General features: G+C 45.6%; 1 protein-coding gene across 1 annotated transcript in view; it reads left to right on the forward strand.

Moving 5' to 3' along the window:
• Nucleotides 1–21,234, forward strand: part of SLX4 (SLX4 structure-specific endonuclease subunit) — a 495,651-nt gene extending 474,417 nt beyond the window's left edge. Inside the window, exon 16 of the mRNA XM_078663139.1 lies at nucleotides 20,608–21,234. The gene's annotated coding sequence lies outside the window, so the exon portion shown is untranslated. The remainder of the gene's footprint in view (nucleotides 1–20,607) is intronic.
• Nucleotides 21,235–22,323: the final 1,089 nt, after the last annotated feature.

Here is a 22,323-nt window from a genome sequence, read left to right on the forward strand (position 1 = left end):
ACAAAGCAAAACCAAAGGTGGTGATGGACGGAGCGTTGACAATACAAGCACTCACCCCCAGTCAACTGATCTGGGTTTAATCCATCACCGTTCTTTAGCCCACTCTGCCACCCCAGTTCAGTCATGGCCATATGCAAATCAGTCTGACCCTGTGCCTCATGGGAACAATCCAGCCCGAACTGCCAAGCCATGCCTTCCCTGGACCGGAAACAAGCTTCCGAGGACCGGTTTCTGGCATTACAGCCGTCTTCAGCCCGGCTTGCTTGAATCCAGTGGCAAAGTGAGCAAGGGACTCACGTCTGAGCATACCATGCCAACTTATGGCGAACAAAGCAAAACCAAAGGTGGTGATGGACGGAGCGTTGACAATACAAGCACTCACCCCCAGTCAACTGATCTGGGTTTAATCCATCACCGTTCTTTAGCCCACTCTGCCACCCCAGTTCAGACATGGCCATATGCAAATCAGTCTGACCCTGTGCCTCATGGGAACAGTCCAGCCCGAACTGCCAAGCCATGCCTTCCCTGGACCGGAAACAAGCTTCCGAGGACCGGTTTCTGGCATTACAGCCGTCTTCAGCCCGGCTTGCTTGAATCCAGTGGCAAGGTGAGCAAGGGACTCACGTCTGAGCATACCCTGCCAACTTATGGCGAACAAAGCAAAACCGAAGGTGGTGATGGACGGAGCGTTGACAATACAAGCACTCACCCCCAGTCAACTGATCTGGGTTTAATCCATCACCGTTCTTTAGCCCACTCTGCCACCCCAGTTCAGACATGGCCATATGCAAATCAGTCTGACCCTGTGCCTCATGGGAACAGTCCAGCCCGAACTGCCAAGCCATGCCTTCCCTGGACCGGAAACAAGCTTCTGAGGACCGGTTTCTGGCATTACAGCCGTCTTCAGCCCGGCTTGCTTGAATCCAGTGGCAAAGTGAGCAAGGGACTCACGTCAGAGCATACCCTGCCAACTTATGGCGAACAAAGCAAAACCAAAGGTGGTGATGGACGGAGCGTTGACAATACAAGCACTCACCCCCAGTCAACTGATCTGGGTTTAATCCATCACCGTTCTTTAGCCCACTCTGCCACCCCAGTTCAGACATGGCCATATGCAAATCAGTCTGACCCTGTGCCTCATGGGAACAGTCCAGCCCGAACTGCCAAGCCATGCCTTCCCTGGACCGGAAACAAGCTTCCGAGGACCGGTTTCTGGCATTACAGCCGTCTTCAGCCCGGCTTGCTTGAATCCAGTGGCAAAGTGAGCAAGGGACTCACGTCTGAGCATACCCTGCCAATTTATGGCGAACAAAGCAAAACCAAAGGTGGTGATGGACGGAGCGTTGACAATACAAGCACTCACCCCCAGTCAACTGATCTGGGTTTAATCCATCACCGTTCTTTAGCCCACTCTGCCACCCCAGTTCAGACATTGCCATATGCAAATCAGTCTGACCCTGTGCCTCATGGGAACAGTCCAGCCCGAACTGCCAAGCCATGCCTTCCCTGGACCGGAAACAAGCTTCCGAGGACCGGTTTCTGGCATTACAGCCGTCTTCAGCCCGGCTTGCTTGAATCCAGTGGCAAAGTGAGCAAGGGACTCATGTCTGAGCATACCCTGCCAACTTATGGCGAACAAAGCAAAACCAAAGGTGGTGATGGACGGAGCGTTGACAATACAAGCACTCACCCCCAGTCAACTGATCTGGGTTTAATCCATCACCGTTCTTTAGCCCACTCTGCCACCCCAGTTCAGACATGGCCATATGCAAATCAGTCTGACCCTGTGCCTCATGGGAACAGTCCAGCCCGAACTGCCAAGCCATGCCTTCCCTGGACCGGAAACAAGCTTCTGAGGACCGGTTTCTGGCATTACAGCCGTCTTCAGCCCGGCTTGCTTGAATCCAGTGGCAAAGTGAGCAAGGGACTCACGTCAGAGCATACCCTGCCAACTTATGGCGAACAAAGCAAAACCAAAGGTGGTGATGGACGGAGCGTTGACAATACAAGCACTCACCCCCAGTCAACTGATCTGGGTTTAATCCATCACCGTTCTTTAGCCCACTCTGCCACCCCAGTTCAGACATGGCCATATGCAAATCAGTCTGACCCTGTGCCTCATGGGAACAGTCCAGCCCGAACTGCCAAGCCATGCCTTCCCTGGACCGGAAACAAGCTTCCGAGGACCGGTTTCTGGCATTACAGCCGTCTTCAGCCCGGCTTGCTTGAATCCAGTGGCAAAGTGAGCAAGGGACTCACGTCTGAGCATACCCTGCCAATTTATGGCGAACAAAGCAAAACCAAAGGTGGTGATGGACGGAGCGTTGACAATACAAGCACTCACCCCCAGTCAACTGATCTGGGTTTAATCCATCACCGTTCTTTAGCCCACTCTGCCACCCCAGTTCAGACATTGCCATATGCAAATCAGTCTGACCCTGTGCCTCATGGGAACAGTCCAGCCCGAACTGCCAAGCCATGCCTTCCCTGGACCGGAAACAAGCTTCCGAGGACCGGTTTCTGGCATTACAGCCGTCTTCAGCCCGGCTTGCTTGAATCCAGTGGCAAAGTGAGCAAGGGACTCATGTCTGAGCATACCCTGCCAACTTATGGCGAACAAAGCAAAACCAAAGGTGGTGATGGACGGAGCGTTGACAATACAAGCACTCACCCCCAGTCAACTGATCTGGGTTTAATCCATCACCGTTCTTTAGCCCACTCTGCCACCCCAGTTCAGACATGGCCATATGCAAATCAGTCTGACCCTGTGCCTCATGGGAACAGTCCAGCCCGAACTGCCAAGCCATGCCTTCCCTGGACCGGAAACAAGCTTCCGAGGACCGGTTTCTGGCATTACAGCCGTCTTCAGCCCGGCTTGCTTGAATCCAGTGGCAAAGTGAGCAAGGGACTCACGTCTGAGCATACCCTGCCAATTTATGGCGAACAAAGCAAAACCAAAGGTGGTGATGGACGGAGCGTTGACAATACAAGCACTCACCCCCAGTCAACTGATCTGGGTTTAATCCATCACCGTTCTTTAGCCCACTCTGCCACCCCAGTTCAGACATGGCCATATGCAAATCAGTCTGACCCTGTGCCTCATGGGAACAGTCCAGCCTGAACTGCCAAGCCATGCCTTCCCTGGACCGGAAACAAGCTTCCGAGGACCGGTTTCTGGCATTACAGCCGTCTTCAGCCCGGCTTGCTTGAATACAGTGGCAAAGTGAGCAAGGGACTCACGTCTGAGCATACCCTGCCAACTTATGGCGAACAAAGCAAAACCAAAGGTGGTGATGGACGGAGCGTTGACAATCCAAGCACTCACCCCCAGTCAACTGATCTGGGTTTAATCCATCACCGTTCTTTAGCCCACTCTGCCACCCCAGTTCAGACATGGCCATATGTAAATCAGTCTGACCCTGTGCCTCATGGGAACAGTCCAGCCCGAACTGCCAAGCCATGCCTTCCCTGGACCGGAAACAAGCTTCCGAGGACCGGTTTCTGGCATTACAGCCGTCTTCAGCCCGGCTTGCTTGAATCCAGTGGCAAAGTGAGCAAGGGACTCACGTCTGAGCATACCCTGCCAACTTATGGCGAACAAAGCAAAACCAAAGGTGGTGATGGACGGAGCGTTGACAATACAAGCACTCACCCCCAGTCAACTGATCTGGGTTTAATCCATCACCGTTCTTTAGCCCACTCTGCCACCCCAGTTCAGACATGGCCATATGCAAATCAGTCTGACCCTGTGCCTCATGGGAACAATCCAGCCCGAACTGCCAAGCCATCCCTTCCCTGGACCGGAAACAAGCTTCGAGGACCGGTTTCTGGCATTACAGCCGTCTTCTGCCCGGCTTGCTTGAATCCAGTGGCAAAGTGAGCAAGGGACTCACGTCTGAGCATACCCTGCCAACATATGGCGAACAAAGCAAAACCAAAGGTGGTGATGGACGGAGCTTTGACAATACAAGCACTCACCCCCAGTCAACTGATCTGGGTTTAATCCATCACCGTTCTTTAGCCCACTCTGCCACCCCAGTTCAGACATGGCCATATGCAAATCAGTCTGACCCTGTGCCTCATGGGAACAGTCCAGCCCGAACTGCCAAGCCATGCCTTCCCTGGACCGGAAACAAGCTTCCGAGGACCGGTTTCTGGCATTACAGCCGTCTTCAGCCCGGCTGCTTGAATCCAGTGGCAAAGTGAGCAAGGGACTCACGTCTGAGCATACCCTGCCAACTTATGGCGAACAAAGCAAAACCAAAGGTGGTGATGGACGGAGCGTTGACAATACAAGCACTCACCCCCAGTCAACTGATCTGGGTTTAATCCATCACCGTTCTTTAGCCCACTCTGCCACCCCAGTTCAGACATGGCCATATGCAAATCAGTCTGACCCTGTGCCTCATGGGAACAGTCCAGCCCGAACTGCCAAGCCATGCCTTCCCTGGACCGGAAACAAGCTTCCGAGGACCGGTTTCTGGCATTACAGCCGTCTTCAGCCCGGCTTGCTTGAATCCAGTGGCAAAGTGAGCAAGGGACTCACGTCTGAGCATACCCTGCCAATTTATGGCGAACAAAGCAAAACCAAAGGTGGTGATGGACGGAGCGTTGACAATACAAGCACTCACCCCCAGTCAACTGATCTGGGTTTAATCCATCACCGTTCTTTAGCCCACTCTGCCACCCCAGTTCAGACATGGCCATATGCAAATCAGTCTGACCCTGTGCCTCATGGGAACAGTCCAGCCTGAACTGCCAAGCCATGCCTTCCCTGGACCGGAAACAAGCTTCCGAGGACCGGTTTCTGGCATTACAGCCGTCTTCAGCCCGGCTTGCTTGAATCCAGTGGCAAAGTGAGCAAGGGACTCACGTCTGAGCATACCCTGCCAACTTATGGCGAACAAAGCAAAACCAAAGGTGGTGATGGACGGAGCGTTGACAATCCAAGCACTCACCCCCAGTCAACTGATCTGGGTTTAATCCATCACCGTTCTTTAGCCCACTCTGCCACCCCAGTTCAGACATGGCCATATGTAAATCAGTCTGACCCTGTGCCTCATGGGAACAGTCCAGCCCGAACTGCCAAGCCATGCCTTCCCTGGACCGGAAACAAGCTTCCGAGGACCGGTTTCTGGCATTACAGCCGTCTTCAGCCCGGCTTGCTTGAATCCAGTGGCAAAGTGAGCAAGGGACTCACGTCTGAGCATACCCTGCCAACTTATGGCGAACAAAGCAAAACCAAAGGTGGTGATGGACGGAGCGTTGACAATACAAGCACTCACCCCCAGTCAACTGATCTGGGTTTAATCCATCACCGTTCTTTAGCCCACTCTGCCACCCCAGTTCAGACATGGCCATATGCAAATCAGTCTGACCCTGTGCCTCATGGGAACAGTCCAGCCCGAACTGCCAAGCCATGCCTTCCCTGGACCGGAAACAAGCTTCCGAGGACCGGTTTCTGGCATTACAGCCGTCTTCAGCCCGGCTGCTTGAATCCAGTGGCAAAGTGAGCAAGGGACTCACGTCTGAGCATACCCTGCCAACTTATGGCGAACAAAGCAAAACCAAAGGTGGTGATGGACGGAGCGTTGACAATACAAGCACTCACCCCCAGTCAACTGATCTGGGTTTAATCCATCACCGTTCTTTAGCCCACTCTGCCACCCCAGTTCAGACATGGCCATATGCAAATCAGTCTGACCCTGTGCCTCATGGGAACAGTCCAGCCCGAACTGCCAAGCCATGCCTTCCCTGGACCGGAAACAAGCTTCCGAGGACCGGTTTCTGGCATTACAGGTGTCTTCAGCCCGGCTTGCTTGAATCCAGTGGCAAAGTGAGCAAGGGACTCACGTCTGAGCATACCCTGCCAACTTATGGCGAACAAAGCAAAACCAAAGGTGGTGATGGACGGAGCGTTGACAATACAAGCACTCACCCCCAGTCAACTGATCTGGGTTTAATCCATCACCGTTCTTTAGCCCACTCTGCCACCCCAGTTCAGACATGGCCATATGCAAATCAGTCTGACCCTGTGCCTCATGGGAACAGACCAGCCCGAACTGCCAAGCCATGCCTTCCCTGGACCGGAAACAAGCTTCCGAGGACCGGTTTCTGGCATTACAGCCGTCTTCAGCCCGGCTTGCTTGAATCCAGTGGCAAAGTGAGCAAGGGACTCACGTCTGAGCATACCCTGCCAACTTATGGCGAACAAAGCAAAACCAAAGGTGGTGATGGATTGAGCGTTGACAATACAAGCACTCACCCCCAGTCAACTGATCTGGGTTTAATCCATCACCGTTCTTTAGCCCACTCTGCCACCCTAGTTCAGACATGGCCATATGCAAATCAGTCTGACCCTGTGCCTCATGGGAACAGTCCAGCCCGAACTGCCAAGCTTGGCAGTTCGGGCTGGACTGTTCCCATAAGGCACAGGGTCAGACTGATTTGCATATAGCCAGATTTATACAAACGCTCCGTCCATCATCCCCTTTTGTATCGCTTTGTTTGCCCTAAGTGTGGCAGGGTATGCTCAGACGTGAGTCCCTTGTTCACTTGGCCACTGGATTCAAGATAGCCTGGCTGATGAGGATTATGAATCCGAAACCGGTCTCAGGATGCTTGTTTCCAGTCCAGGGAAGACATGGCTTGGCAGTTCGGGCTGGACTGTTCCCATAAGGCACAGGGTCAGACTGATTTGCATATAGCCATGTCTGAACTGGGGTGGCTGAGTGAACTAAAGAATGGTGATGGATTAAACCCAGATCAGTTGACTGGGGGTGAGTGTTTGATTTATACAAACGCTCCGTCCATCATCCCCTTTTGTATCGCTTTGCTTGCCCTAAGTGTGACAGGGTATGCTCAGACGTGAGTCCCTTGTTCACTTGGCCACTGGATTCAAGATAGCCTGGCTGATGAGGATTATGAATCCGAAACCGGTCTCAGGATGCTTGTGTCCAGTCCAGGGAAGACATGGCTTGGCAGTTCGGGCTGGACTGTTCCCATAAGGCACAGGGTCAGACTGATTTGCATATAGCCATGTCTGAACTGGGGTGGCTGAGTGAACTAAAGAATGGTGATGGATTAAACCCAGATCAGTTGACTGGGGGTGAGTGTTTGATTTATACAAACGCTCCGTCCATCATCCCCTTTTGTATCGCTTTGTTTGCCCTAAGTGTGGCAGGGTATGCTCAGACGTGAGTCCCTTGTTCACTTGGCCACTGGATTCAAGATAGCCTGGCTGATGAGGATTATGAATCCGAAACCGGTCTCAGGATGCTTGTTTCCAGTCCAGGGAAGACATGGCTTGGCAGTTCGGGCTGGACTGTTCCCATAAGGCACAGGGTCAGACTGATTTGCATATAGCCATGTCTGAACTGGGGTGGCTGAGTGAACTAAAGAATGGTGATGGATTAAACCCAGATCAGTTGACTGGGGGTGAGTGTTTGATTTATACAAACGCTCCGTCCATCATCCCCTTTTGTATCGCTTTGTTTGCCCTAAGTGTGGCAGGGTATGCTCCGACGTGAGTCCCTTGTTCACTGGGCCACTGGATTCAAGATAGCCTGGCTAATGAGGATTATGAATCCGAAACCGGTCTCAGGATGCTTGTTTCCAGTCCAGGGAAGACATGGCTTGGCAGTTCGGGCTGGACTGTTCCCATAAGGCACAGGGTCAGACTGATTTGCATATAGCCATGTCTGAACTGGGGTGGCTGAGTGAACTAAAGAATGGTGATGGATTAAACCCAGATCAGTTGACTGGGGGTGAGTGTTTGATTTATACAAACGCTCCGTCCATCATCCCCTTTTGTATCGCTTTGTTTGCCCTAAGTGTGGCAGGGTATGCTCAGACGTGAGTCCCTTGTTCACTTGGCCACTGGATTCAAGATAGCCTGGCTGATGAGGATTATGAATCCGAAACCGGTCTCAGGATGCTTGTTTCCAGTCCAGGAAAGACATGGCTTGGCAGTTCGGGCTGGACTGTTCCCATAAGGCACAGGGTCAGACTGATTTGCATATAGCCATGTCTGAACTGGGGTGGGTGAGTGAACTAAAGAATGGTGATGGATTAAACCCAGATCAGTTGACTGGGGGTGAGTGTTTGATTTATACAAACGCTCCGTCCATCATCCCCTTTTGTATCGCTTTGTTTGCCCTAAGTGTGGCAGGGTATGCTCAGACGTGAGTCCCTTGTTCACTTGGCCACTGGATTCAAGATAGCCTGGCTGATGAGGATTATGAATCCGAAACCGGTCTCAGGATGCTTGTTTCCAGTCCAGGGAAGACATGGCTTGGCAGTTCGGGCTGGACTGTTCCCATAAGGCACAGGATCAGACTGATTTGCATATAGCCATGTCTGAACTGGGGTGGCTGAGTGAACTAAAGAATGGTGATGGATTAAACCCAGATCAGTTGACTGGGGGTGAGTGTTTGATTTATACAAACGCTCCGTCCATCATCCCCTTTTGTATCGCAATGTTACAACATGGTCAGTCCCAATTGCGTTCTATTGTACAGCTTGGCTGGACGTTACAAAATCTGCATTCAGGCTACGTGCCTTGGCGTTTAATCAACACAACGTCACTATTCTCTATCTTTAACCTTACTGATATACAAATCAGCTTGGCACAAAAGGGAGCAGAATATACAATTCTGAGCATTGAAAAACTTGAGAGATTCCATTGACAATGTCAGAACGACCTGTCATTGAATGGATAATACACGGGATAATAACTATTCCGATAACGACTTTCCAATTTCGATACTGCCAACAGTATATACAGGCAGGCCAGTATGAAAGGTTGGGTAAAGGACACATCAAGTCATCATGGAAATTACCTTACACTCACACATGTTATAGTGAAAAAGGACAGAATGTATTTCTTAGTGTTGATAATTGTGAAAAATCACTAAGTGGTATACTTCTGTGTCAGGGCATAAATTTGCATGGGGCCTGTGAGGGGACTTCAAATAACCTTTCATGTCACCAGCTTGGCACACCTGCAACTCGAATAGAGCCATTCTTTAGACGGCTTTCTAACGGGAGCTACATTCTAATAGTGGACCACAGATGTTGTGGCCTGGTGCCAGGAAAAGCTTATCTCGTGAGCGTAACGTCCAGGGTCACTTGCTGTGAGCAAGTATTGTATCCCAACGACACTCCAGACCGGGAGGGAAAAATTTGGCCCAATCTGAAAATCTCTTCTATTCAAATTGATACTTTAAGCAGAATGAAGTCTGTTCTTCTACAGACACCAGTGCACTTGACGTCATCAAAAGAAACGTATGATCTCCAAGTTGCAAGGACAACGGCAGAGATTCATAACCTTTTATCAACAAATTGCCCCCTACACTTCGCAGAAATGCTAAATGAAATCCTAAACATCTCTGATACGAATGGTATCGCGAGTGTATTTAAGTCAATTTTTTCGGGACAGTTGACACCTTTCAAAGCAGTCCTGGGCATCTTTCCTAATTTTGTCCATTCACTCTTTGGCGGCCTTCCACTCCTGTTGGGACTCGTAGCAGGCATTTTATTTTTGACTCTCCTGCTTCGTTATGGCAAGCCATGTCACAGACAAGACTCCAGCAACAATGGAAGAAACGATCCTAGCTATACGCTATCGGGAACGCATAACTAAAGTCCTTGGATTAGCCCGGCTAAGAGATCTGAATATGATCTGGTTTCTTTCATTCAGACCCATCTGGCAAAACTGTATCTTACCTGTGTTAAGATGTATGCTGTGCGGAGAAGAATGCGTGTTAGACGTCTGTCTTACACTACAATCAGAAGTACCATTGGATACAGATACTTTGCTGAACCCAGTAAAGGCTCATGCATCGTGTTGTCCCCAGCGGTTACCCATCCTGATGACGGCATTCGTCGAGACTTCACCACTGCGATTGAAGGGTAGTGAAGTACAAGATGAGAGCAGCATCAACCAGGTACGACCCTCTGTGAGCACTGCTGATCCTGTCAACAATGATAGCAATCATGCTCACGATTGCACAGTTGCGGCATTTTCCAACTTGGTCACACTTTCACCTGAAGCGGTAAACTGCTTTTTTGAAAGTCTGTCTGAAATGATGTTCTCCCCCGAACAGAAAGAATAAACTTTTAAGCAAATGAGCACTCAGCGTTCCCTGAACTCTGAATTTGGCCTTCAGCTTTGAAAAACAAAAGCTTCTGAAAATATTTGGAACTGTTTTGACTTCTTCCCCTGAAAGACGAAACAATTTTTCCCCAATTGCAAAATATTTACTTTTTTTTTGGCACTCATCATCTGCTTAAAGTAGAACTATTCTTAGAGAACAGAGCTTCTATTTTTAGGAACTCTAGAGACAATATATTACCTCAGCCTCTAGTATATTTACAAAAGATTGTATTTATATGTGATGGAATGGTCTCGCACTTTTCTTTTCTGTATTAAGAGCCATTTCATGTGTAAATTTTCGCAAATCATTCATGCTGAGATATATGTGCATCCTTTTTAATGAATGATTACACTGCTTGAAAGCGTACAGTACCTATACTCATTTTTCGTGTATTTCGAATATACCATTTCAGATGCAAAATAATGTATTTTGGGGTGGAACGGTATACACATGCACCGTTAGATATGTTTACTATTGCTTAGTTTAGTAATTATGGACATGAATTCGTGGAGTGGGTGTAGTGTGTTTTATCTAGGTACCTGAATCAATATTCTATTCTCTGCCCTTGTCCGGTTATAAATCAATAATATCCCTGCAACGGCATAGAAACCCTTTTTTCATAATTCGGTCATAGCGCATGCTGTCACATTAAGCAAGCCTATTCCTCCAGCCCCCTAGAAAGCACACCGAGTTCTTAAACAAATCCAAGCCTCCAGCAACCTGGGAAATCCCCGCTGCTATTGTTTTGATTTCGTCCGAGAACTCCTGTAAAGCACTGTAAGAACGACCAGTTCTTAGTGACATCTTTATTGACGTCTTATGTCCATCCTTACGTCAACCCTGGCACCTTTCAGGTATAAATATACCGATGCTGCCTTAAGCAAACACACGGTGGTAATCCTGGAGCAGAGCAGCTATCTACTTCCGAAGAGCCCAGCTGATGCGAGAGCCCACGGCGCTTCCCCTCCCTTTTGACGTGCTGAGAAAGACGCTGTCTTTTCTCCTGCCGAGAAATCCAGCCTCCGGCGTTTCCAGCCTACCCTTGCGGGTGACTGGGATACCGAGTCCTGAGAGAGAGATACCAGCCCTCCTGCCTTCTAATACCCAGGTACTGAACTGACTAAACCCTTACAGAGAATTCTTGAGTCAGATTCTTGGCAAACCAAACTTAACTTAAACTGCTACTTACTTACTCCCTCCCACGTATTAGGCTTAGGTCAGGTACACCGGGGTAGGCGTAGTTAGAAGCACCAGTTGAGTACGATCAGTCAATGTATATATGTATGTATCTATTTTATCCATTTTAAAGTATCATATGGCTAAGAAACCATATCAATGCTTTTACAGTATTATTTCATAATCCTGCTTTTACTGTATGCACTTTACTTAACTATAAGTATTGCAATTGTAGCAATTCATTTCTCTTGTATGAGGAAAGAGACTGCTCAATAAATAACACCTTTTATTGAAAACGCCCGTCTCTCTTTTTCTCTGCAATCTGGTGAAACTAAGTAAGCACCTTTGACTGCGTGAAATAGCTGTCTTTTGTTTTCACACAACTCTAGAGATATACTCTTATTCGGGGAGAGCAAAGTTGTCATGTTTTATGGTTGTCAGAAACTAAATCCCTTCTTGTCTATCCAGGGAGGTTAAACTCCTCCTCGCTTATTCGAGAAAGTTTCTAGTGAACTCTGAGCTAGCTGCAAAAAACTTAAGTCTAATATAGTCAGTAAAGACCCAGATAACCTCAGTCCTACGTCTACACTACTGAATATATCATTCCAATGCGCAGAGCCTATTGGGACTATAGGAACTACACTACAACTCCTCCGGCTGACCTCTGGGCCACACCCTTCTGTCCCCCCCCCCAGATCAGTTACACTCTGACTAACATTTGCTATAATTTGATCCATTATCTTTCTCTCTGCTGATCTCTCGTACTGTATGGGGGACTGGAGAACTAGGGGAGGTGGAAAAAGGGAAACAGCAGCTGGGAGAGGGACCAGGAGATCAGATAACTTTTAATTAAGGGCATGTTCCCCTCCTGATACTCTCCCTTGTGCTTGTAATACACTCCCTGGGGAAAGGTTGGCTGAATATTCAGACCACCTACCCCTGTATACCCACTTTTGCCAAAGGAGTCTAGGCTTTCCTCTATCCTTCTTAGTCTGTGCAATAGTGGCTGACCATATTTTCAGTCTTCATCTTTTATCGACAAGGAGAGTTTATCAGAGAATATATGATCCGTACACTTTACTCCTTGTGTGTGTCAACACTCTTGTAACTCTAGTAACTTGTGTAGGCTTCGACTTAATATACGTTCATTCCCTTTTCCTCTTGACCACTTGTTGAATATTTGATTCAGATAGTGAGGGGGACTCCTTTTCCAGCAAAGTCACAGGGGAACTATTATGAGGAACATAGGGAGCCTCGCTCCAAGACTTAAGTCATTTCGTGACAGACCTCTGGTATGGATAAAGTTGGGCCCATACTTCGTCTACCTTCTAACAAAGAGAGGTGGCACTCAATGAGCTCTATCTCTTGGGAAAGAACGTTTTCAGCCCTCGATTAAAAAAAAAAAGCATTGAGGGTATTAACTCACCCCAGTTTTCAGTCGTTGCCTTGCGCTTACCCAGTCTGGGTGGACGCCTCCTGTCTGAGAAGCAATGATCCCCCTTTGATTACACAAGCCTTCGGGGAGTCGCGATTTTATGCATCAAGGCTCCTCAAAGGTGCTGAGAAGTGTAGCCCCCAGCAATGTAGGTCGGTGTCCGGCACGGCTCTCTGCTCCTCTCCAGAGTCAATTACAGGTTTGTTTTCACTCAGCTTACTAAAATTACCAAAGCAGACTCCACACCGTTTTTAGAAAAAATAAAGATTATTATATTTGAAAAGGGATAGAAATTACAAGGTTCACTTTCTACAAGTCTGCGTATATTGGAGTGAAGAGATTTTGTTTAAAAGTTCAGGACTCCTAGGAGTAACATGGTAGCTTTGAGTCACTGCAAAATCACCGTGCTGACCCTGCAGAGAATAATCACGCGGACCAGTCGGTGATCAGCGGTGGGAGCGTACCTGGAGAGGGGGAGCAGCCAGCAGGCCTGAGTGGTGAGGTGTCCGGTGTCCGTCTAGCCACTCGTCTGGAGAGCCCCCGTGGAGCAACGTTGCGCTGTTGGGCTCCAGCAGGTAACAATGTGTTTCAGGTGCATATCTAAATCTCATTTAAGCAAATATATGCACTGTCCATCAGTAGGTAAACGATGCAGTAAGTGTAAGAAATTAGGACACTTTCACTGGGTTTGCAGATCAGGTAGACACCAAATTAAAGTATACATTGTCACCTTAAATGAAGGTGACTGTCCTGTGGATCTGTCAAATATGGTCTTGAATCTGGAGATTGACTCCTTGTCTACCCACAAAATTAAGGAACCTTTATGCCCGGTAACTCTAATTTCCAAAGTAACTCTTAACATAATGTGTGACTCGGGTGCACCTATTACACTCCTATCTGATACTTTATTTTACCAACATTGGGGGTTTAATGTTATCCTGAGCACACAGTACATGCAGCCTAAAGCTTATGGTGATCAGGATATCAATATGATTGGTTCTTCATAGACACTGTGTCTTTTTTTGGCAGGTCAGTGTCAACTAAAATCTATTTTGCAGTCAAGGGTAGAAATATAGTTGGCTGGCAGAATCTTGCAAAACGTGGCTTATGCTTGTGCCTGGTGCTGATCCATCAGTCATTGTAGCAAATGTATCTTTATTCATTACTGATGATTTTCATCTTACTGAAGATATTGTTAAAAGATTTGTGGAATTGTTTTCTGGTATGATTGGGCTCATTCAGAAATATGTGTTCACAATTAGGTTGAACATACATGCTATACCTGTTACACACAAAGCCAGACCTGTCCCCTTATGTGTTAGAGCTGAATTGAAAAAGCTATTAGAGAAACTAGTTGGAGATGGCATTATCAAACCCACTGACTCCTCTGAATGGGCAAGTCCCAATGCAGGTGTGTGCAAAAAGGATGGTGAGATTCGCATATGTACTGATCTGCGCAGTCTCAACAGGAACATTGTGGTTAATTGCTATCCTCTGCTCAAGGTTCAAGGCTTACTTGCCAACATTGGTGACTCTAGATTTTTCACACTTTTGGATCTCAAATCTGCCACCCATCAGATACCATTAGATGAAAGGTCCCAATAGTTAACCACCTTTTGTACCTCCTTTGGGAGCATTTAAGTTTTGTAGACTCCCTTTTGGATTGTCTTTAGCATCTAGTGTTTGTCAGGGCCTCATAGATGACACATTGGATGGTGCGAGCGAGGTACAAGCATTTCAAGGTTTGCGCTAGGGTATGCTTTTATTTTGCAGCCCTTGATGAATTTGTTCAAGAAAGGTAGTGAAGTATATCTGGTCTGATGATGTGCAAGAAGCTTTTCAGAAAGTGAACAATCTCATTAGTTCAGCCCCAGTTTTAACTCCATTTGTAGCACGCAGAAAGTTTATCATAACTGTATGTGCCAGCCCAGTTGGATTGAGGGCTTTGTTTTCATAGTTATGTCAAGAAAGCCAATTACAGCACCACAGAGCGAGAGGCATTGGCATGCTGTTGAGCAGTGGAAAGGTTCAAGACTTTCATTTGGGATTCCAATTTTTATCTATTCACAGAGCACAAGCCATTGCTCCACCTGGTGAGTGGCAATGGTTGAGTTAAAGCATCATCACGATTAGTCAAAGCTGCAAGAATATAATTTTACGGTGAAATACATACCTGGCAGGAAAAACATACGGTTGGACTGTTTCTCGCGGTTACCCATCAGAGTTGAAGAATCCAGCATACTTCAAGATTATGAGAATGTGATTGCTTTTGTGGAGGATATACTGAGGTATGAAGGGGTGATCACACATAAACAGTGTTAGAAGCTCCCAAACAGGATGCCACGTTGCAGTCTGTTTTCAAATTCATGAAAGACGGTTGGCCCAAGGAGAGAAATGTTGAGGCCCCTTTGAGACCTTTTGTACAGATTTCAGAGGACCTATCAGTTGTTGAAGTGATGCTAGTACGTGTTGATATGTGTGTGTGTGTGTGTGTGCCTTTTGTGACCATCAGAGATGATATTAAGGAGGCACACAAGGGCAATTTAAGGATCAGTATCACATGCAAATATATAAAACTATTTTACTGGTGGCCTGCATTCGAAGGTCAAGTTTCTACATTTATTGATAATTGTGCCAACTGCTTGGTATCTTATGAGCAGTGGAAGGTACATGAGCCACCTATTCATATGGCCCCTCTACAGGAGGAACCTTGACTAAAAGTTGCTCGAGATTTTGCGAGTTCATTTGAGTTAATGCCTATTAACAAAAGATACATGATGGTTTTGATTGTTTTTCAAAATAGGTGTATTTTGCTTGTACCTCTGTTCTCAGCACTGACGCTATAATCACATTTTTAAAAAGGATTTTTAAAGTAGAAGGAGTACTCAAATACATTTTTACAGATAATGGCACCAACTTCACATCAGCGCGCATGAAGGACTTTATGGAGGGTTTTCACATTACTCATCTCAGACTTGCACTTTACTCACTTTCTGCCAATGGTTTGGTTGGACGCATAAATAAGTTCTTAAAAAAGTTTTGCAAATAATTTGCAGATTCAAATCTGCAAATTATTTGGTTAGCTTTTGGGGTGCGGGGTTGACCTCCACTGCTGCTATTCTGCAGGGCTGCGCAGACAGCTGCAGCACGGTATAGAGGGGGTATCTTCCTCTAGGGTACAAGGGAAAGGGGAAGTGGGGGTGGGTGGGCCAGGTGGCTCAGGGGTTGATGGGATCCACAGGTAGCAAAAAGGTCTTTAAAAAAATAACAACATGAGAATAAAATGTATAAAATATGTTAAAAGGAAGACAGCTTTGGATACTATAAGGATGGAAGTGGGTAACACATTACAGTGAGGCATCGTTTGAGATGTTTAGCTTGGAACGTGGCGGGCCTGAATAGCAGAAACAAGAGACGGCTAGTCTACGAGGAATTAAGAATGTATAAATAGTTTTATAATCCGAGACACATATATCCTATAAAGATCGAAAGTTGCTAGGACAATTAGGCTATGATGTAATAGCTTGCTCAGCGCTGAATGCTTCAATACGAGGTGTTGCCATACTTAAACAGAAACAATTTAGAGTGGAAATTGTCAAAATTGCTGTAGATAATGGGGGAAGATGGGCCATTGCACAATTAGTTTTGGAAAATTGTAAATATACGGTATGTGCTATATATGGACCAAATATAGATGATCCTTCTACGTTTGATAGATTGAATATTGAGTTGCTGGGCTGGGAAGGAGAATATGTTATAATGGGTGATTTTAACTGCATTATGAGTTACGGTATTGATACTACAAGAAGTGGAGCTTTTCAGAGGATGCGTAGGTCACGCGCTGCCATTAATGGGACAAATACATAATATACGGGACGCTTGGCGTACATTACATCCAAGTATAGCAGGTTATACCTACTATTCAGCGCCTCATAAATTATGTTCACAAATAGACGTGGCCTGGGTCTCGGATAAGATTCTAGCAACAAGTACTATGGAAATCTGCCCACGGGTCACTTCCTACCACAATCCTGTTCTTCTCTCCTTTAATATTTCACGAGGAAGGAACGGACCGAGACCTTTCTCCTTCCCAAGACATTTATTTCTAAATAAAGATTTTGTCACGCAGCTTAAGAAGCAACTAAAAGAGTTTATCAAAATTAATTTTAACTGCACGTCATTAATTGGGGTATGGCTTGCCTGTAAGGTTAGTATAAGGAGCTTCACACAACAGTATATATGGAGACAAAATTCGGAGTACAAGAATGAAACAGAGAAAATTATTACGAATATACGGTCATTGGAAAATCAATTAGCTGAGGCATTACTTCACGGGTCAATAAATTCAGAGGAAATGGGCTTCAATTTGGTGAATTTAAAATCCGTCTTAAAAAGTACGCTTAGAGAAAAAAACATTGTAAAATTGCATAAACATCATTTGTCTCAATATGAGAGTGGGGAAAAAATAGGCAAGATCCTTGCATATAAAGTTGCAGATGACAAAGCCAAGACTCTTATAAAAACAATAAATGGATCTAACAACCAGACTTACAATCAGCCTGTGCAGATTTTGGAACAATTTGTTAATTATTATAGAACCTTGTATACCCCGGAAAGCTGGCCTGTTGCGAGTAATATACAAAGTTATCTAGACATTAATATAATAAAAAATGGGGGAAATGAGGGACTTGACTCATTGACTGAGAATGTAAGAATGGCAGAAATTAAACTTGCAATTAATGCTCTACCATCTGGTAAAGCTACGGGGGAGGATTCATTACCACTAGACATATATAAAATATGCACAGATGAACTACTCCCACTTCTTAGCCAGGTAATTAACTCAATTGGAGCAGGTGGGAAAGCCCCTAAATCATGGAATACCACACAGATTATTTGTTTTTTTAAAGAAAAATAAACCAGCTGACGAGTGTGGGTCTTATAGACCCATATCACTTATAAACTCGGATGCAAAAGCATTTGCCAAAATCTTGGCTACCCGCTTGTCGCCATTTAGGACAAATGCTGGTGTAGTAAAAGAAATCTGGTCACGGTAACCCAGGTGCAGGCAGCCAAAATTCAAGTTGCTCAATCTTCTTTGGGCAGCATCTGAAGCATGTGGACACATTTGCTGCTGGAGATTATTGAACATTCAATGCTTTTGGCCAGATCAGCAATCTCTGAAAGCAGTGGGTTTCTGCAGCTGAGTAGCCTTTCTCGTCTCTTTTTTGAAAAGCAGCTATACGCAAACTGTGCTTGAATGTATTTGCCAGTGGACCATCCAAAATTGTATGTAGCAGCCTTAATGCTGATATGAATTCTTAAACAGTTTCATCAGTTGTTAGTTTCTTCTTGAAAAATGAAATCTCTCCAATAGAACGCCAGGTTGTTCTGAGAATTTGATTCTGATTCTTGTAATCGCTTGTGAGTACTCTTAGGTTCTCCGGATTGTCCAGATGTGGCAGCAGCTGTAGGCAAATTATCAAAAACTTGCAGCTCTTCATTTCCTAAATGACTAAACAAAATAGTAGCCTTTCTTTTAGGTTCATAGCCATCTGCTCCAACTGCGATTAAATAGTTCTCAAAAGATCTTAACGAAGCATTCCCTTAATCAAATGTTTGCCAGGAAGTTTAAGAAATGGTTAGATCTGAGCTCAATTGTTAGAAGCCATTGAAAATAATTGTCTAAGATGCCATAATCCTATGAAGAGTTGATGCAGATAATGACACTGTTCTGAGAAGTCAATAAGTATTTCCAAGTTCACTTGAACCAATTCAAACAAAAAGCTCTATAGTTTAAAGAAATGTTGCTGTAAACTTCAAATATCCAAAGTAATCTAGCATTGGCTTTGAAATATGAGTGTATTAGCACAACGTCGATAATTAAAGGAAAAACAGAGCAGAAGTGTAAGTGGCAGGAGGACATGTGTGTGTAGGGCAGCTACATATCTCTAGGAAAGGCATGTAAACTGAAGAAATTATATCAAACGCATACACAAGCGTGCTGGCAGATGCTCAGCCTTGTTCAGGAAGATGCGGTGCGGAGAACATGGAGCCGTATTCGAAAATGGGCGGGCTGCTCCCGAAACAGCCCAAAAATAGCCTTGGGCTGTGTGTGCTCCAGGACGTATAGGAGAAACACTCACTGAATAACAGCTTTGACGAGTGCAATGATACCGCTTATGGCGTGGGTTATCCGGAGTACGCTGTAGGCTCCAAATCTCCAAAGTATCAAATTTCTCGATAAATCATCACCAAATGTTACAGAGAGACTTTGGGCGCCAAACGAAAATAAGTACAGCATTTATTTCCTGAAGTACAAGTTAATAAATAAGTATCCCACATGCAGCCTGTTCTCATGCATCAGACCCCCAACAAAGACTGAGCAACCGATGCGGGAGAGCAGCGCGTGCCATAAAGCAGGAACTTGAAAGAAAAAATAGTAACCAGAACTGAGCAACCAATGCGGGAGAGCAGCGCCGGCCATAAGGCAGCAACTTAAAAGAAAACATAGCAACCAGAATGTATTTACTTTTGACAAGTGAGCTCGCTCCGCAAAGCGCTCATAACCGTGCACACTCCATACATTACTGCAATGTCCTATTGTACAACATGGGTTGATATTGTGGACCCCCTTTAGTGCCAGAAGCCCGCATTCCTGTCCTGTATGCAGTATCAGCTAGTCACCTATTGTGCAGAGGTCCCTACACATCCTCCCCAGATTGAGGGGAGGGCGGTGGTCAGGCGACTGTAGCACCAACACTGCAGTCAGCTTCTATTGCATATCGTGATTCCCTTGAAGGTCTATCTGCAGATCTTTTGCAATGCTATAGCATTGAAGGTGCCTCCCAACTGCAGACACACAATCTTCTTGGCGGCTCAAGTCACAGTCATCCCCAGTTTCTCCGGGTCCCAGCACCATGGAGACAATTTCTCTCGCTAGTTGGTGACCACCACCGTGGTGAGGGCTTGCTCCATAGCCAGGGCTCCCATGCCCGTCAGGCTCGAAAGTTGTCCGAGCAAGGCATGAGCTGGGGATGTGGTGTCTGGAGCGTGTCCGCTGTCCGCAGTTGTGCCTCAGCACTTTCAGTGCGTCTCTCTTCCCTGGGCTTGTCTACTACAGAGCACCGAGGCCAGCTTCACCACCACCGCGCTGCACAATTCCACTGCCCCCTCCTTCACCATCGCCAGGCCTGGGAGAGAAGCAGCCACTGCTTCTCATGACAGCACATCGCCTTAATTCCTTGAGTGCAGCCCTCTAATCCATCAAAGAGCCCACAGTTGTTGCTGGCAGGTACACTCCATTTGCTGTAAGTGCAGATTTGGCCGGAAGAATATTTCAGGTGCAGGATCATGCTGGATTACAAATGCGATCTCAGGAACCCAGAATCAACATGTGCTTACAGCCATCTTGCCAGGCTATACCCCTAGTGATCTGTTTTGGTTTTCATGAACATTCACACTTTCTACGTTGTTGGCCCTCCATGTCTGTGTAGTGTTGTTTTTATCCCTTTTTCATCCATAGTATTGTTCCACATGTCACCCTCTATTCCATGTCCATTTCTAGTGTCTGTTACTGCTCACTTTGGAGTGTCCTGTGATTCCTAGTCTGTACCTGTTGTTCCTGTCTGTTGTGGTAGCCTAAAAATGGCTCTTCTTTGTCTGTGGTCACAACCTTCTCCGATAATAATCCTAAACTTGTATCACTCCATCTGTTACACTCAACTGTTTGCTTGTGATATGCTCATCTCTTTCTTTATTTATGATTAACATTGTTAGTGCAGCTTAAAAAAATTAGATTTTCACTTTTACCTTTTTTCTGCTTCTTTTAAATAACAGCTGTTCTAGAAACTCGAGAATTTCCCCTGAAATCATGATGACCGGATTGGAAGGCAAATGGAAGCGTTCTGCCCTTACACACTGTTTCCACACAGGCTGGGTAAACTGGTGTTTTCTTCATAACTTAGAAGTTATCCCTGACTCTAAATGGCACCAGTTCATGCCCTGCGACTTCACAGCCCAGAACTTCCTTTGCGGAGGTGTTTGATTAACACGATAAGATGAAATACGGACTCTAACCAAAGGGCACCATTTTCAATATCATGTGATGCTAATCTCTAGAGTATGGTTTTTCGGACCTTAAGGAATAAAAAGCATGGAAATAAATGATAAGTAAACCTCAGACTCTATTTATGTATCATAATTTGCTTTCAATGAAATAAAAGAGGATAGCCGATACTTTGTATCTGGCGCAAAACTGGATGGCCATATGGACATTATTCTATATATACTTAGAAGATTGTTAGCTTTGCTGTTTGAAGAATAATTTGGCTATGATTCGTCAATGAAAAAAAGGTTTTATGAATCTGTCTAATAATGCAGCCTTTTATTGTTTTGGCCCAAAATTCCCCTGAGTTTAATCGTTAATGTTTAATATTATATTAAATAAAAAAAGTTTTCTTTTTATTTTTCCCACAATTATTTGTTATAAGGTTTATCTGAGTTTCTGCATTGCTGTATGTTTCTCAAATGTGTATGCTTGAATCATTTAGGCTGGAAATCCCTGGTAATTTTAAAATAACAATACGCAGTCTTAAATGGGCAGCTGCCCAACAACTGTATTTGTTTGCTAGCACATCCAATTTATTTGAAACAATTCAACTCCAACCAGTGAGGTCCCCCTGAATGCCTCCTTAACTCTGATATCTCCTCCAGTGAATCTTCATTACAAAATAAGTCTTAAGCACTGAAAGTCCCACCCTCCTATGTCACCCTGTAGCACTTTTTTGTTTTTATATAAATTATATATGAATCAAAAGTCTACACCTTTTTCCTGTGAAAAATATGTTTTAGAACAACTGTTAGCAGCGTACATTGGCCATTTTTAAAAAACATTCTTTAAAAAAGGTAACTATTTTTTAAAATACAGACAAAACCACTAAAAGAAATTCAGTGACGTGAAAAGCATTTTTGCAAACCTTTTTTAAAGGAAAGGTAAGAAAAATAGGAACGATGTAGCCATACAGGCTGAAGTCTGACATGCTGGAAAAAAATTTGCTTTACTTTAAGGTACAGTGCAAGTTCAGTATCCCATCATGTCCTGTGGGTGGCAGTTGAGTCTGAGTTCAACCTTTTCTGAGTTTGGTTTTCACTATTTGGAAACATTTACAAACCTGACAAAAGGCTTTCGCACCACGTCTCTTAAGGCAAGAAGTCAATTTTTTGCTGCTTTCTGGTAGATTTTTTTTTTACTTCACAAGATGCCATCCCTTTTTGTGAAGTGCCCTAACAATGGATTCAAAAATAAACGACCCTTGCGCTGTCTGTATTGTGTGCCTCCCACTCTCTCAGCATCATTAATCTTGTGAATTGTGCAAGAAGATGTTCCAGAGAATTTTGTTGGACAGGGAGAAGATAAGACTTGGTGTTCACCAGGAAGAGCTGTTCAGTCATGAAGGAGCACCAAGAAAACCTGAAGGACATGAGAAGGGGGTTCCCTCTACCTCTGTTCCTACCACCATCTCCAAAGACCCCAGCTGGTGAGATTCAGGGAGG

The sequence above is a fragment of the Lissotriton helveticus genome, chromosome 10 (assembly GCF_964261635.1).
Source record: "Lissotriton helveticus chromosome 10, aLisHel1.1, whole genome shotgun sequence".
Lineage (NCBI taxonomy): Eukaryota > Metazoa > Chordata > Amphibia > Caudata > Salamandridae > Lissotriton > Lissotriton helveticus.